Raw genomic sequence first — 16,545 nt, forward strand, 5'->3', positions numbered from 1 at the left:
GCAGAGGAGAAAGGTCCCGTAACAGACAATCTGGCTTCATGTCAGCAGAGAATCAGTCTTCATATCATAGCAGAGAATCAGGCTTCACGTCACCCACCACTGCAACAGTCAATTTTCATAAATTTAGGCCCAGAACCCAGGCAGAGGAGAAAGGTCCCGTAACAGACAATCTGGCTTCATGTCAGCAGAGAATCAGTCTTCATATCATAGCAGAGAATCAGGCTTCACGTCACCCACCACTGCAACAGTCAATTGTCATAAATTTAGGCCCAGCACCCAGGCAGAGGAGAGAGCTCCCGTAACAGAGGATCTGGCTTCATGTCAGCAGAGAATCAGTCTGCATGTCATAGCAGAGAATGAGGCTTCACGTCACCCACCACTGCAACAGTCCATTGGCATATATTTAGGCCTAGCACACAGGCAGAGGAGAGGTTCATTCAACTTTGGGTAGCCTCGCAATATAATGGTAAAATGAAAATAAAAATAGGATTGAATGAGGAAGTGCCCTGGAGTCCAATAATATATGGTTATGGGGAGGTAGTTAATGTCTAATCTGGACAAGGGACGGACAGGTCCTGTGGGATCCATGCCTGGTTCATTTTTATGAACGTCAGCTTGTCCACATTGGCTGTAGACAGGCGGCTGCGTTTGTCTGTAATGACGCCCCCTGCCGTGCTGAATACACGTTCAGACAAAACGCTGGCTGCCGGGCAGGCCAGCACCTCCAAGGCATAAAAGGCTAGCTCTGGCCACGTGGACAATTTAGAGACCCAGAAGTTGAATGGGGCCGAACCATCAGTCAGTACGTGGAGGGGTGTGCACACGTACTGTTCCACCATGTTAGTGAAATGTTGCCTCCTGCTAACACGTTGCGTATCAGGTGGTGGTGCAGTTAGCTGTGGCGTGTTGACAAAAGTTTTCCACATCTCTGCCATGCTAACCCTGCCCTCAGAGGAGCTGGCCGTGACACAGCTGCCTTGGCGACCTCTTGCTCCTCCTCTGCCTTGGCCTTGGGCTTCCACTTGTTCCCCTGTGACATTTGGGAATGCTCTCAGTAGCGTGTCTACCAACGTGCGCTTGTACTCGCGCATCTTCCTATCACGCTCCAGTGCAGGAAGTAAGGTGGGCACATTGTCTTTGTAGCGTGGATCCAGCAGGGTGGCAACCCAGTAGTCCGCACAGGTTAAAATGTGGGCAACTCTGCTGTCGTTGCGCAGGCACTGCAGCATGTAGTCGCTCATGTGTGCCAGGCTGCCCAGGGATAAGGACAAGCTGTCCTCTGTGGGAGGCGTATCGTCATCGTCCTGCCTTTCCCCCCAGCCACGCACCAGTGATGGACCCGAGCTGCGTTGGGTGCCACCCCGCTGTGACCATGCTTCATCCTCATCCTCCTCCACCTCCTCCTCATCCTCGTCCTCCTCGTCCTCCAGTAGTGGGCCCTGGCTGGCCACATTTGTACCTGGCCTCTGCTGTTGCCAAAAACCTCCCTCTGAGTCACTTCGAAGAGACTGGCCTGAAAGTGCTAAAAATGACCCCTCTTCCTCCTCCTCCTCCTCCTCCTCCTGGGCCACCTCCTCTTCCATCATCGCCCTAAGTGTTTTCTCAAGGAGACATAGAAGTGGTATTGTAACGCTGATAACGGTGTCATCGCCACTGGCCATGTTGGTGGAGTACTCGAAACAGCGCAACAGGGCACACAGGTCTCGCATGGAGGCCCAGTCATTGGTGGTGAAGTGGTGCTGTTCTGTAGTGCGACTGACCCGTGCGTGCTGCAGCTGAAACTCCACTATGGCCTGCTGCTGCTCGCACAGTCTGTCCAGCATGTGCAAGGTGGAGTTCCACCTGGTGGGCACGTCGCATATGAGGCGGTGAGCGGGAAGGCCGAAGTTACGCTGTAGCGCAGACAGGCGAGCAGCAGCAGGATGTGAACGCCGGAAGCGCGAACAGACGGCCCGCACTTTATGCAGCAGCTCTGACATGTCGGGGTAGTTGTGAATGAACTTCTGCACCACCAAATTCAGCACATGCGCCAAGCAAGGGATGTGCGTCAAATTGGCTAGTCCCAGAGCTGCAACGAGATTTCGCCCATTATCACACACCACCAGGCCGGGCTTGAGGCTCACCGGCAGCAACCACTCGTCGGTCTGTTGTTCTATACCCCGCCACAACTCCTGTGCGGTGTGGGGCCTGTCCCCCAAACATATGAGTTTCAGAATGGCCTGCTGACGTTTACCCCGGGCTGTGCTGAAGTTGGTGGTGAAGGTGTGTGGCTGACTGGATGAGCAGGTGGAAGAAGAGGAGGAGGAAGCCGAGAAGGAGGAGGTGGCAACAGGAGGCAAAGAATGTTGCCCTGCGATCCTTGGCGGCGGAAGGACGTGCGCCAAACAGCTCTCCGCCTGGGGCCCAGCTGCCACTACATTTACCCAGTGTGCAGTTAGGGAGATATAGCGTCCCTGGCCGTGCTTACTGGTCCACGTATCTGTGGTTAGGTGGACCTTGCTACAGATGGCGTTGCGCAGTGCACACTTGATTTTATCGGATACTTGGTTGTGCAGGGAAGGCACGGCTCTCTTGGAGAAGTAGTGCCGGCTGGGAACAACATACTGTGGGACAGCAAGCGACATGAGCTGTTTGAAGCTGTCTGTGTCCACCAGCCTAAATGACAGCATTTCATAGGCCAGTAGTTTAGAAATGCTGGCATTCAGGGCCAGGGATCGAGGGTGGCTAGGTGGGAATTTACGCTTTCTATCAAATGTTTGTGAGATGGAGAGCTGAACGCTGGCGTGTGACATGGTTGAGACGCTTGGTGACGGAGGTGGTGGTGGTGGTGTTGGTGGTACATCCCCTGTTTGCTGGGCGGCAGGTGCCAACGTTCCTCCAGAGGCGGAGGAAGAGGCCGAGGCGGCAGCAGCAGAATAGGCCGAGGCGGCAGCAGCAGAAGAGGTAGCAGGGGGAGCCTGAGTGACTTCCTTGGTTTTAAGGTGTTTACTCCACTGCAGTTCATGCTTTGCATGCAGGTGCCTGGTCATGCAGGTTGTGCTCAGGTTCAGAACGTTAATGCCTCGCTTCAGGCTCTGATGGCACAGCGTGCAAACCACTCGGGTCTTGTCGTCAGCACATTGTTTGAAGAAGTGCCATGCCAGGGAACTCCTTGAAGCTGCCTTTGGGGTGCTCGGTCCCAGATGGCGGCGGTCAGTAGCAGGCGGAGTCTCTTGGCGGCGGGTGTTCTGCTTTTGCCCACTGCTCCCTCTTTTGCTACGCTGTTGGCTCGGTCTCACCACTGCCTCTTCCTCCGAACTGTGAAAGTCAGTGGCACGACCTTCATTCCATGTGGGGTCTAGGACCTCATCGTCCCCTGCATCGTCTTCCACCCAGTCTTGATCCCTGACCTCCTGTTCAGTCTGCACACTGCAGAAAGACGCAGCAGTTGGCACCTGTGTTTCGTCATCATCAGAGACATGCTGAGGTGGTATTCCCATGTCCTCATCATCAGGAAACATAAGTGGTTGTGCGTCAGTGCATTCTATGTCTTTCACCGCTGGGGAAGGGCTAGGTGGATGCCCTTGGGAAACCCTGCCAGCGGAGTCTTCAAACAGCATAAGAGACTGCTGCATAACTTGAGGCTGAGACAGTTTCCCTGGTATGCATGGGGGTGATGTGACAGACTGATGGGGTTGGTTTTCAGGCGCCATCTGTGCGCTTTCTGCAGAAGACTGGGTGGGAGATAATGTGAACGTGCTGGATCCACTGTCGGCCACCCAATTGACTAATGCCTGTACCTGCTCAGGCCTTACCATCCTTAGAACGGCATTGGGCCCCACCATATATCGCTGTAAATTCTGGCGGCTACTGGGACCTGAGGTAGTTGGTACACTAGGACGTGTGGATGTGGCAGAACGGCCACGTCCTCTCCCAGCACCAGAGGGTCCACTAACACCACCACGACCATGTCCACGTCCGCGTCCCTTACTAGATGTTTTTCTCATTGTTATGGTTCACCACAACAACAAATATATTATTTGGCCCAATGTATTGTATTCAAATTCAGCGGGATATAAATTTGAGGCCTAGTATTTAGGCGCTGGGTGACCGGTATGGATTTAGTGACAGAATTAGACTTGGAAATGCACAGAAGCGTGTGTGTGTGAAGTTATTCTGAATGACCCAATGTGCACCTTGAATATTATATACCCTTTTAGGGATAGATTTCAAATAGCTCTGATATAGCAGAAACCACTAAATTATGAAATTGCTAAATTGGGAATTGTACTTCAACCCAGAACAAAAAATGTGCTTTGACGGACACTAAATATCTTGCCCAGCAACAACAGTACAACGGTGGGTAACGAGAGATTTAGAGGGAATTAAATTTGAGGCCTAGTATTTAGGCGCTGGGTCACCGGTATGGATTTAGTGACAGAATTAGACTTGGAAATACACAGTAGCGGGTGTGTGTGAAGTTATTCTGAATGACCCTATGTGCACCTTCAATATTATATACCCTTTTAGGGATAGATTTCAAATAGCTCTGATATAGCAGAAACCACTAAATTATGAAATTGCTAAATTGGGAATTGTACTTCAACCCAGAACAAAAAATGTGCTTTGACGGACACTAAATATCTTGCCCAGCAACAACAGTACAGCGGTGGGTAACGAGAGATTTAGAGGGAATTAAATTTGAGGCCTAGTATTTAGGCGCTGGGTCACCGGTATGGATTTAGTGACAGAATTAGACTTGGAAATGCACAGAAGCGTGTGTGTGAAGTTATTCTGAATGACCCAATGTGCACCTTCAATATTATATACCCTTTTTGGGATAGATTTCAAATAGCTCTGATATAGCAGGAACCACTAAATTATGAAATTGCTAAATTGGGAATTGTACTTCAACCCAGAACAAAAAATGTGCTTTGACGGGCACTAAATAACTTTCCCAGCTACAACAGGACAACGGTAACGAGAGATTTAGAGGGATTTAAATTTGAGGCCTAGTATTTAGGCGCTGGGTGACAGGTATGGGTTTAGTGACAGAATTAGACTTGGAAATACACAGTAGCGGGTGTGTGTGAAGTTATTCTGAATGACCCTATGTGCACCTTCAATATTATATACCCTTTTAGGGATAGATTTCAAATAGCTCTGATATAGCAGAAACCACTAAATTATGAAATTGCTAAATTGGGAATTGTACTTCAACCCAGAACAAAAAATGTGCTTTGACGGACACTAAATATCTTGCCCAGCAACAACAGTACACCGGTGGGTAACGAGAGATTTAGAGGGAATTAAATTTGAGGCCTAGTATTTAGGCGCTGGGTCACCGGTATGGATTTAGTGACAGAATTAGACTTGGAAATACACAGTAGCGGGTGTGTGTGAAGTTATTCTGAATGACCCTATGTGCACCTTCAATATTATATACCCTTTTTGGGATAGATTTCAAATAGCTCTGATATAGCAGGAACCACTAAATTATGAAATTGCTAAATTGGGAATTGTACTTCAACCCAGAACAAAAAATGTGCTTTGACGGGCACTAAATAACTTTCCCAGCTACAACAGGACAACGGTAACGAGAGATTTAGAGGGATTTAAATTTGAGGCCTAGTATTTAGGCGCTGGGTGACAGGTATGGGTTTAGTGACAGAATTAGACTTGGAAATACACAGTAGCGGGTGTGTGTGAAGTTATTCTGAATGACCCTATGTGCACCTTCAATATTATATACCCTTTTAGGGATAGATTTCAAATAGCTCTGATATAGCAGAAACCACTAAATTATGAAATTGCTAAATTGGGAATTGTACTTCAACCCAGAACAAAAAATGTGCTTTGACGGACACTAAATATCTTGCCCAGCAACAACAGTACAGCGGTGGGTAACGAGAGATTTAGAGGGAATTAAATTTGAGGCCTAGTATTTAGGCGCTGGGTCACCGGTATGGATTTAGTGACAGAATTAGACTTGGAAATGCACAGAAGCGTGTGTGTGAAGTTATTCTGAATGACCCAATGTGCACCTTCAATATTATATACCCTTTTTGGGATAGATTTCAAATAGCTCTGATATAGCAGGAACCACTAAATTATGAAATTGCTAAATTGGGAATTGTACTTCAACCCAGAACAAAAAATGTGCTTTGACGGGCACTAAATAACTTTCCCAGCTACAACAGGACAACGGTAACGAGAGATTTAGAGGGATTTAAATTTGAGGCCTAGTATTTAGGCGCTGGGTGACAGGTATGGGTTTAGTGACAGAATTAGACTTGGAAATACACAGTAGCGGGTGTGTGTGAAGTTATTCTGAATGACCCTATGTGCACCTTCAATATTATATACCCTTTTAGGGATAGATTTCAAATAGCTCTGATATAGCAGAAACCACTAAATTATGAAATTGCTAAATTGGGAATTGTACTTCAACCCAGAACAAAAAATGTGCTTTGACGGACACTAAATATCTTGCCCAGCAACAACAGTACAGCGGTGGGTAACGAGAGATTTAGAGGGAATTAAATTTGAGGCCTAGTATTTAGGCGCTGGGTCACCGGTATGGATTTAGTGACAGAATTAGACTTGGAAATACACAGTAGCGGGTGTGTGTGAAGTTACTCTGAATGACCCTATGTGCACCTTCAATATTATATACCCTTTTTGGGATAGATTTCAAAGAGCTCTGATATAGCAGGAACCACTAAATTATGAAATTGCTAAATTGGGAATTGTATTTCAACCCAGAACAAGAAATGTGCTTGAACGGACACTAAATAACTCGCCCAGCTACAGCACTAGGGACAGATTTAGCTGGATATAAATTTGAGGCCTAGTATTTAGGCGCTGGGTGACAGGTATGGGTTTAGTGACAGAATTAGACTTGGAAATACACAGTAGCGGGTGTGTGTGAAGTTATTCTGAATGACCCTATGTGCACCTTCAATATTATATACCCTTTTAGGGATAGATTTCAAATAGCTCTGATATAGCAGAAACCACTAAATTATGAAATTGCTAAATTGGGAATTGTACTTCAACCCAGAACAAAAAATGTGCTTTGACGGACACTAAATATCTTGCCCAGCAACAACAGTACAGCGGTGGGTAACGAGAGATTTAGAGGGAATTAAATTTGAGGCCTAGTATTTAGGCGCTGGGTCACCGGTATGGATTTAGTGACAGAATTAGACTTGGAAATACACAGTAGCGGGTGTGTGTGAAGTTATTCTGAATGACCCTATGTGCACCTTCAATATTATATACCCTTTTTGGGATAGATTTCAAATAGCTCTGATATAGCAGGAACCACTAAATTATGAAATTGCTAAATTGGGAATTGTACTTCAACCCAGAACAAAAAATGTGCTTTGACGGGCACTAAATAACTTTCCCAGCTACAACAGGACAACGGTAACGAGAGATTTAGAGGGATTTAAATTTGAGGCCTAGTATTTAGGCGCTGGGTGACAGGTATGGGTTTAGTGACAGAATTAGACTTGGAAATACACAGTAGCGGGTGTGTGTGAAGTTATTCTGAATGACCCTATGTGCACCTTCAATATTATATACCCTTTTTGGGATAGATTTCAAATAGCTCTGATATAGCAGAAACCACTAAATTATGAAATTGCTAAATTGGGAATTGTACTTCAACCCAGAACAAAAAATGTGCTTTGACGGACACTAAATATCTTGCCCAGCAACAACAGTACAGCGGTGGGTAACGAGAGATTTAGAGGGAATTAAATTTGAGGCCTAGTATTTAGGCGCTGGGTCACCGGTATGGATTTAGTGACAGAATTAGACTTGGAAATACACAGTAGCGGGTGTGTGTGAAGTTACTCTGAATGACCCTATGTGCACCTTCAATATTATATACCCTTTTTGGGATAGATTTCAAAGAGCTCTGATATAGCAGGAACCACTAAATTATGAAATTGCTAAATTGGGAATTGTATTTCAACCCAGAACAAGAAATGTGCTTGAACGGACACTAAATAACTCGCCCAGCTACAGCACTAGGGACAGATTTAGCTGGATATAAATTTGAGGCCTAGTATTTAGGCGCTGGGTGACCGGTATGGATTTAGTGACAGAATTAGACTGGGATATGGCCAAAAAATGAACAGACTATTGCTGGTTAAATGCACTTGGTGTCACAGCTTCACCCTGATGTAGGCTTTAGCCAAAAAACAACCACACCATTGAGGGTTAAATGCACTTGGTCGCAGCTTGTGCTGGCGCACCACAAGACACAAAATGGCCGCCGATCACCCCAGAAAAATGAGACTGACAAACGGTCTGTGCAGCCTAAAAACAGTGAGCAATTGAGGATCAGCAGCTCAATGATCCACAGCTGCAGATCGATCAGTTAATCAAGTCCTTTGGAGGAGTTAATCTGCCTAATCTCGCCCTACTGTCGCAGCCGCAACCTCTCCCTACGCTAATCAGAGCAGAGTGACGGGCGGCGCTATGTGACTCCAGCTTAAATAGAGGCTGGGTCACATGGTGCTCTGGCCAATCACAGCCATGCCAATAGTAGGCATGGCTGTGATGGCCTCTTGGGGCAAGTAGTATGACGCTTGTTGATTGGCTGCTTTGCAGCCTTTCAAAAAGCGCCAAGAAAGCGTCACAAAAGCGCGAAGAAAGCGACGAACACCGAACCCGAACCCGGACTTTTACGAAAATGTCCGGGTTCGGGTCCGTGTCACGGACACCCCAAAATTCGGTACGAACCCGAACTATACAGTTCGGGTTCGCTCATCCCTAGTTATAATATACCCCTTTGTATTTTTCACTATATGAGGGGTCACTTTATGTATTAGTTTGTAATAATCTGGTATAGTACTTGTCACAATATATTGGCCAGACTGTTATGGCCTCTTAGGTCAGTTAAGATATTGAATTATGCTATCATGGTGGGATCTAAAGATGGTAACTGTTTATGTATTCAGCACGGTAGATGGGTGGCGATGTGCCTGACTGCGCTGGGTTAACCATGGTTTACGCTGTCCAGTTGCACTTGGGCACATCGATCACCCTTTATTATGGATCGTGACAGATTTGGTGCGACGTTGTTGCCCATGTCTGCCATGATTTCTATTTTTTCTTTAATGGGATTCTGTATTCATTTAGAATGAGTATTTGGACTATATTGTTATGTGCTGTCCCGATGCGTCATCATTATGAATTTTTATGAAAAAAATTTTTTCACTATCACGTATGATATCTATGTTTAGCAATTTTTTCTTGAAAATATCGGTATGAGATCAGTACTTTATACTGCCTATGTATTATTCTTTCTAACAGTTTTTTATAAAAATCATTGTTCTTTCTAACTCTGTTTTTATAAAATCATGTATTATAAAATTGATGTCTGTACACTAGGATTGGATGAAATGTATTTATTGTATCTATAATCATGTATGATATCCTTTGGTGACGTATATTGTGGGATCTCATGTATCAGGATATATCCAGGGCTGCATTTATGATTGTGAATTTTTATGGAATCATGTTATTATAGGTATGTAAATTCATTATTAGAAATCATGGTATTAACACGTGACACAGCGCTTGGCCGTGATGCGCTGTGCGCCGGGTCACGTGGGGACGCCACTGTGTTTCCTTGGGAGGCGGGCTGGAACGCACGGCTTGCATTCCACCCCTCCTCCTGACCAATGCGGCGCCTCCATGATGTACTCGGCGCGCATCATCGGGTACAAGCGCTCGGTAAACAGGTATCAGCTGCATTATATTATTAGTCCACATTCTGAAGCTACATGGGGGGTATAAAGAGGGAGCCATGACCACTTTTTCATTAACCTCCTGACGAAGCTAAGGCAAAACGTGCGTCGGGGTTCCAGCCTGCCCTGTGTCCGTTGTCTCTGCCCTCCATCATGTCTTTGGGTATGTTTGTTTTTCCAGCAGGTACCTGTGGGAGAGTTTCTTTCTTGTAGCCTCCATACTGATGGCTTGGTGTATAGGGACGTATCTACCTGAACATTCCAGATAGCTACTGTGTTATCTTCTTTGTTATTATTTATACATTATTTAGGGCCCTACACCTTTATAGACTCGCCTCAGGGTTATGCAGTGGAGTGAGGATCACAGTTACTTGTAGTTGTTTTGTACCAGATACTATTTACTTGTAAATCACCCCACTGCATATTGCACATACACCTTACATGTGTTCCATCTGTTTGGCGGGTTATTGAGACACCGGCGGGGGGACTACGGCATCCAGGTTGTTTGCTGACTTTTTCCAAATTAATTCTGTGCAATAATGTCTTATATTAATGAATTTTGATTAATTTATGACATAATAAAGTATATATATTTTTAAATATACTGGGCATTCCATGGTTGTTTTTTAGCAACACTTTTAGGTTTATATGATTGGTTCTCTGTTTGCCCTACTCTACGGCTTTATAGCGAGGCCTTCTTTTTTTGTTCTATACAATATCCATTAGCCTTTGAAACGTGGCGGGAGCGCCATGTAGACCAAAGGATAATACTTTGTACTGATACAGTCCCTCTGGCATGACGTTTTTTCTTTGGCAGCCTCCTTCAAGGGTGGGTGCCATATAGCAGTTCGAAGGGCGAGAACCCGGTAGAGGCCTGGGGCACTTCTCGCACTACAAAAAGATAGGGCAGAAAAAAGTCCCAGTCCCTCACATCCTTAGACACCACTCTTTTCAACATATTTTTTAACGTCTGGATAAACCTCTCTACCAGGCCATCCGTTTGCGGATGATACACGGATGTCTGTAACTGTTTTATGTGGAGCAACTTACAGAGTTCCCTCATGACCCTGGACATCAACGGGGTCCCTTGGTCAGTTAGAACTTCCTTAGGCAGACCCACTCGAGAAAACATCTCCATTAACTCCTTAGCTATAAGTTTAGCTGACGTATGACGCAGTGGCACCGCCTCCGGGTACCGCGTAGTCGAGGATGACCAGGATGTGCTGGTGCCCTCCAGATGACTTCGGTACTGGGCCTATGAGATCCATAGCGATCCGCTCAAATGGAACCTCAATATTGGAGAGAGGGACCAGGGGACTATGGAAATGTGGCTGAGGGCTGGTTATCTAGCAGGTTGGGCAAGACTTGCAATACTCTACTACCTCTCTGAACACATTGGTCCAGTAAAACCGCTGTAGAATCTGGTCCTGCATTTTCTGCTGGCCCAGGTGTCCCCCAAGACCATGTTGGTGGGTTAAATCAAACACGAGCCTGCGATACGCCTTGGGCACCCCCAGCTGTTTAATATGCCCACCCCGTAGTTGATTTACTCGGTACAGCATGTCCTGTTGAACCACAAAACAGGGGAACATAGACTCGCCCCCGGTTGTTGCGGCTCACCCTCAAAGACAACTACATTTTCCCAGGCTCGAGATAGAGTCGGGTCTTGGTACTGTGCTGTACCAAAATTATCTCCGGAGACGTTAAGGTCTGCCAACTCCGGACCCGGCGGCAAGTCCTCCACGTCTCCTACCATCACACTTAGTGGGGTTGTCTCCCCCTCCTCCACCGAAGTGGTGGTCACCCCTACCGCTTGCCCTTTGGACTCAGGTTTTCAGGGTTCTGGTCTCCCCCCTGAGCCGGGCCACTCTGCTAGGGTTACATCTGTCTCATGTATATTGGTGACTCTCGCCTTAGGCCACAGTGACGGAAAATCGGGGAAGTCTCTCCCAATTATTAATTCATAAGGTAGCCCTGTGGCGACGGCCACCTCATGAGTCCACCTGCCAGCCACTGTTTTTAGACAGACTGATGCGGTGGGAGAGTACTTTAAGTCCCCATGGATACAGACTATGCCGACCTTTCAGCCAGTATACTCAGGCTCCCTGAATCCAACAGTGCCACCGCCAGAGTTTCCCCCACTTCCACCACTCCAGGCACAGGTGGCAATTGTCCATAGTCTTGGAAGTTCCTGTGGCACAAAACTTTCTGGCATATAATGAGTGGCGGTAGGTGTCCATGGGTTCCCCCCGATGGGGACAGTCGGCCCTTATGTGTCCAGGCTCCTAACACCACCAGCAGACCACCGGGGTTGGGTCTGCAGCGGGTACGTCCCGGGCTGGTCTAGCTGGCACCGGCCGCAGGGTCTGGGGTGGAGTTTTCCGGGGTTTGACTGGCCCCCTCCCAAAAAAAAAACCCTGTAGATTTCTGGTGGCCTTGAGACCAGGTCGACCATCTCCAAGGCATTACCCGGAGACACCTGGCCGATCCAGTGCTGGAGAGGGTACGGCAAAGCCCTCAAGAACACATCCGCCAGCAGACGGTCCAGCATAGCAGTGGGAGTCAAAACGTCAGGCTGCAGCCATTTTTGCAACCGGTGTAACAGTTCATAGTACTGTGGTCTGGCAGGTTCAGCCGGGTTAAATTCCTACTGATGCACCTGCTGGGCCTAGATCAACACATTCACCCCCAGTCTCACCAGGATCTCACCTTTTACGGTCAGGTAGTCAGCCACTTCATCATCGGGGAGATAAAAAAAAAAAACATGCTGGGGTCCAGACGCCAGGAACGGAGCGACGACCTCAAACCACTGTTCTTGGGGTAACTTTGACCTCACGGCCACCTTTTCGAATACCACTAGCTAGGTCTCGACATCATCCGAGGGGGTCATCTTAGGGATCGCCGCACGGACAGCTTTCTGGGCATCGTGGATGTTGTGGGACGCTCCTGCAGCTTGCAATGCCATCACATGTTGCAATAGTAGCTAGTTAGTTTCCTGCTGCTGCTTGTTAGCCTCACGCTGCTGCAAGTTAGCCTCCACAAGGGCCTTCAAGACCGCATTCATTTTGTCAGGGGACCCAGGTCACAAGCTTGCCACCTTGATATAGGACATGCACTTGTGCCGGGGAAAACAAAAACTTTTCGGCCTTCAGTCCTACCTCACCAAATGTGGGGATTCGCTCTGGTAGACAGGGTAAGCGGACACAGTACTGAGGCAAAAACAAGGTTGTAAAGCAAAGTTCAGTGTTTTATTCACACAATAGGAAAAACAAGCCAAAAGTAACGGTGTTCAGTTTGGTGCCTGTTCACACCACACAAAGTCCACAGTGCAAAAAACCTTCACCTGGTCAGTAGTTTTCAACCAGCAGTCCACAGCAGGCTTTAAAGGCCTGTTTCCCCAGCATGCGGCTCTCAAAACACAGACTCTACAGCTTCTCTGTCATGGAGGATAATCCACACCAGCTGAACGTGCTGGCTGGGTTTTTATATCCCAGCCAAAATCCGGCCTGGAACCGTGGGGAACAGCCAACCCACCCTGCTCTTTGGCTGCTCCCAATAAGAACAGCCATACTAACAGCTGAAGTGTCAGACTGCAACTGCAAAACTGACACTTCAAGGAAAAACCTGGTTCTTACCTCACCGAGGCTAGGAACCTCGGTGACACGTATTTTCCGTCAATGACGGCCCCTTGTTCCTTCTTACACCAGGTAGGACATTTTTTTTTTTTTATCTCCTCCCTCATGGTATTAACAGCACCCTCTAGATGTTAATACATTTAAAAACTGCCTTAAGAATTTTGGCTGGGATTCCCTCAATATATCTATACAGAAATGGTTTACCTTTTCAATTCTTATTCAAGAGTGCAAAGGGTGTTTTACAATTTTACAATTTGGTGGGTAGCATTTTAAATCTGAGTGAAAACGTGAAATACTAGTCCAAAAATCTGTCAGGACATTTCTAGTGTTGTTGTGTGGTGGAAGGGGAGGGACATAATATCATAGTAGGTTGGCAAATTCTGTTTTGCACTTGAGAAATCTTTTTTTCTGAATTTGACATTAAGCCCAAATCTGTTAGTGGTGCCAATACTGCATTATTTCCAAAGTAGTAATAATGTCTTTAATGTGTTTGTGGAAAGATGAGGACATTTTATTGCTTCTTTCTGTCTATAAGTTCCAGAAAACATACCTGCAAACCGTTCCATACTTTGTGTGACTATACGTTAAGCAAAAAATGGCAGGAATAAGGAAGGGTTCCAAACAAAACACCCAGGGCCTGCCTTGTCTTACCAAGGCCAGAATGTGGCTAGTAGTAGCAGCACCAGCTATCCGATCCGAAGTAGCAGTTATAGTAGTAGGCTGCAATTTTCCCTGTATACAGAAGGGTGTATCATTACCACTGAGAAAAGAGGATGAGATTGTTAATTGGATGGCTCACTTCTCCTTTCAGTCAAAGCAGGATGATGTGGGTCACATAATTTCTCCTTCTCCTCCTTGCAGCCCTAGAGAAGCCTTTTAGTGCCATCCTGTAAGTCTTCACTGTCCATTCTTTTTCATAGAAGTGGAAACAAAATCCAACCAGGCCATACAAAGGATAGTCAAGAGAGTTTCCCTTTACATGACTTGTGTGAGAGCAGTCAGCATTTAGACTACCCTGAAGAGGCTGATGATTGTGTGTTAGACAGGAACTGGGAGCAAGACCGGGGTGCTGAGAATGAGGAGGAGGCAATATCAGGACACGAGGGTGGTGGCACTGGCAGCAATAAAGAGCAGAGGTGACATACCTCCCAAAGAACTGACAGGGCCGTATCTTCTCAGGGATCTGGTGATGCCACTGATACTGTGGGTGCATTAGGCCCAAAACGTGCCAGAGTTAAGCAAAGTGAAGCTGCCTCTAGCTCTGTGCAAGTGTCTCCTGTCTGGCAGCATTTTCCCATGCAGAAGCATTGCCCCGTGCAAGCTCTTCAAGAATAAAATAAACCATGGGCAGTCAAACATAAACATAGGCACCACAGCTCTATTGAAGCACATGAAGCGGCATCACCCCATACCTTCAGCAAATAGAGGTGGCAGCCAGCTATAACAAGAAAAGTTTCCTCTTTGTCTCTTGTGGCACCAGACAGTATGGTGTCTTCTTTGTCAGTCATCAGTCAACAAAATGCATGGCCAGCAAACCACTGGTGTGCAAGCTTAAGTCCCACCTGGCCAAGTTTCTGGTGGTACAATGCTGTACCATTTAGTAGAGTCTGCTGCCTTTAGGGAGCTGATGGTGTGCACCCAGCCTCACTGGAAGATAGCTACTAGACATTATTTGTCCGAAAAGCCATTCCTGCCTTGTAAGTCTCTCACCACCAGGAAATGTGGGCCACTCTCACTGTACAGCAAGGTCATTTACAGGCAGGAACATACATATCTTCCAAGGCCTACTGAGTTAATGTTTTTTGTGGCATCAGCCAGACAGTGCCCCAGCAACAAGGCCTGGTACAATTGACCACATTCGATTTTGTCGGACTGGCTCCCAGAGCAGGCATGTATCCACTTTCTGAACCTCCTCTTACATAGACACTCTTGTCCCCAAAAGCAGCAGGGCACAGCGTCACTTCCAGACCTCTTCCTTTCTATCATAAGTCAAGTGTTGCCATGTAATGTTGTAGTTATTGGCCTAGCCGAGAGTAGCTATAAAGGTAAGCAGTTGCTAAACTACATCAAGCAGCAAATATCCCACTGCCTGTCACCCAGCCAACTCCAACTAGGTAAGGTGGTCAGCAACAATTGTCTCAATATTATGGCCACCCTGAACCTGGGGGAAATGACACATGCTCCTTGCATGACGAATTTCATTAATCTTGTTCTGCAATGCATTTTATAAAAGAACAGTGGCTTGCACAATGTGCTGCAATGTTCAGGAGACTCTTCTTGCATTTCAGCCATTCTTACGTGACAAGGAATGCTCTCATGAACTTAGAGACAAAATAGGTCTGTCGCTACAATGTCACGGAAGTCCTAGGTGAAGGAGAAGGAGAATGCTGATGATGATGACACAGGTTATGATGACACCCAACTGTCTCAGTGGAGGGCAGAGCCAGAAAGAACTGGCTCTTTGGGCACACTGGCCAGAATGGCAAGATGTATGCTCTTTTAGACCTTTGCTATCAAAGCAAAATGGGGGAATTTTTTCTTCCTGCCAAAAGAGAAGTCAAATTACTATATTACTAGGAAACACTCTGTATGCAACTTGCCGACACCTACCGTTATCATATCTGAAGACCCTTGTTACCTATGCTGCCACAACCAAAAGGAAGAATTTTTCTAGGCTCATTCAGAACAAGCCACTCTTTCTTTTAAAAATTAACACTTGTGCATGTATAAATATGAGCAGGCTTCTGCCACCGATAATGCACCATTTTTTGACACTCGTGCAGAAAAAGACAATCTTTCTTCTGACAATTATCACTTATGCATTTAGAAATACGGGCAGGCATTCGGTCCTTGTTAAAGCATAATTTTGGATACTTGTGCAGAAGGAGCCTTTTTTTCTTTTGACATTAATGTATGTATATACACAGGGGCAAGCATTTTCCTCTTTAAATCCCAATTTTTGGACACTCGGTACTAGCAAGCCACTGTCTATTTTCCATAACACCTTGTGTTTAAATACCACCTGCCCCCAGTAACAGAAATTTTTTGTGAGCTTTGTAGTATAAAAAAGCATAACACATGCAACATCGCAGTGTGTTTTAAACCATGCTGTTTTTTAACACTCTCAAACAAGCATTTACCCATAGTTATGTATGACAGTGTCA

The 16,545-nt window shown here is 46.3% G+C and overlaps 1 protein-coding gene across 1 annotated transcript in view; it reads right to left on the minus strand.

Annotated features, from left to right (window-relative positions):
* The window catches only part of LOC122943121 (complement factor H-related protein 5-like), a 379,577-nt gene that overhangs the window by 74,185 nt on the left and 288,847 nt on the right, over positions 1 to 16,545 (minus strand). The gene's annotated exons all lie outside the window — the stretch shown is intronic.

Source organism: Bufo gargarizans, chromosome 7, assembly GCF_014858855.1.
Source record: "Bufo gargarizans isolate SCDJY-AF-19 chromosome 7, ASM1485885v1, whole genome shotgun sequence".
NCBI classification, from domain to species: Eukaryota; Metazoa; Chordata; class Amphibia; order Anura; family Bufonidae; genus Bufo; species Bufo gargarizans.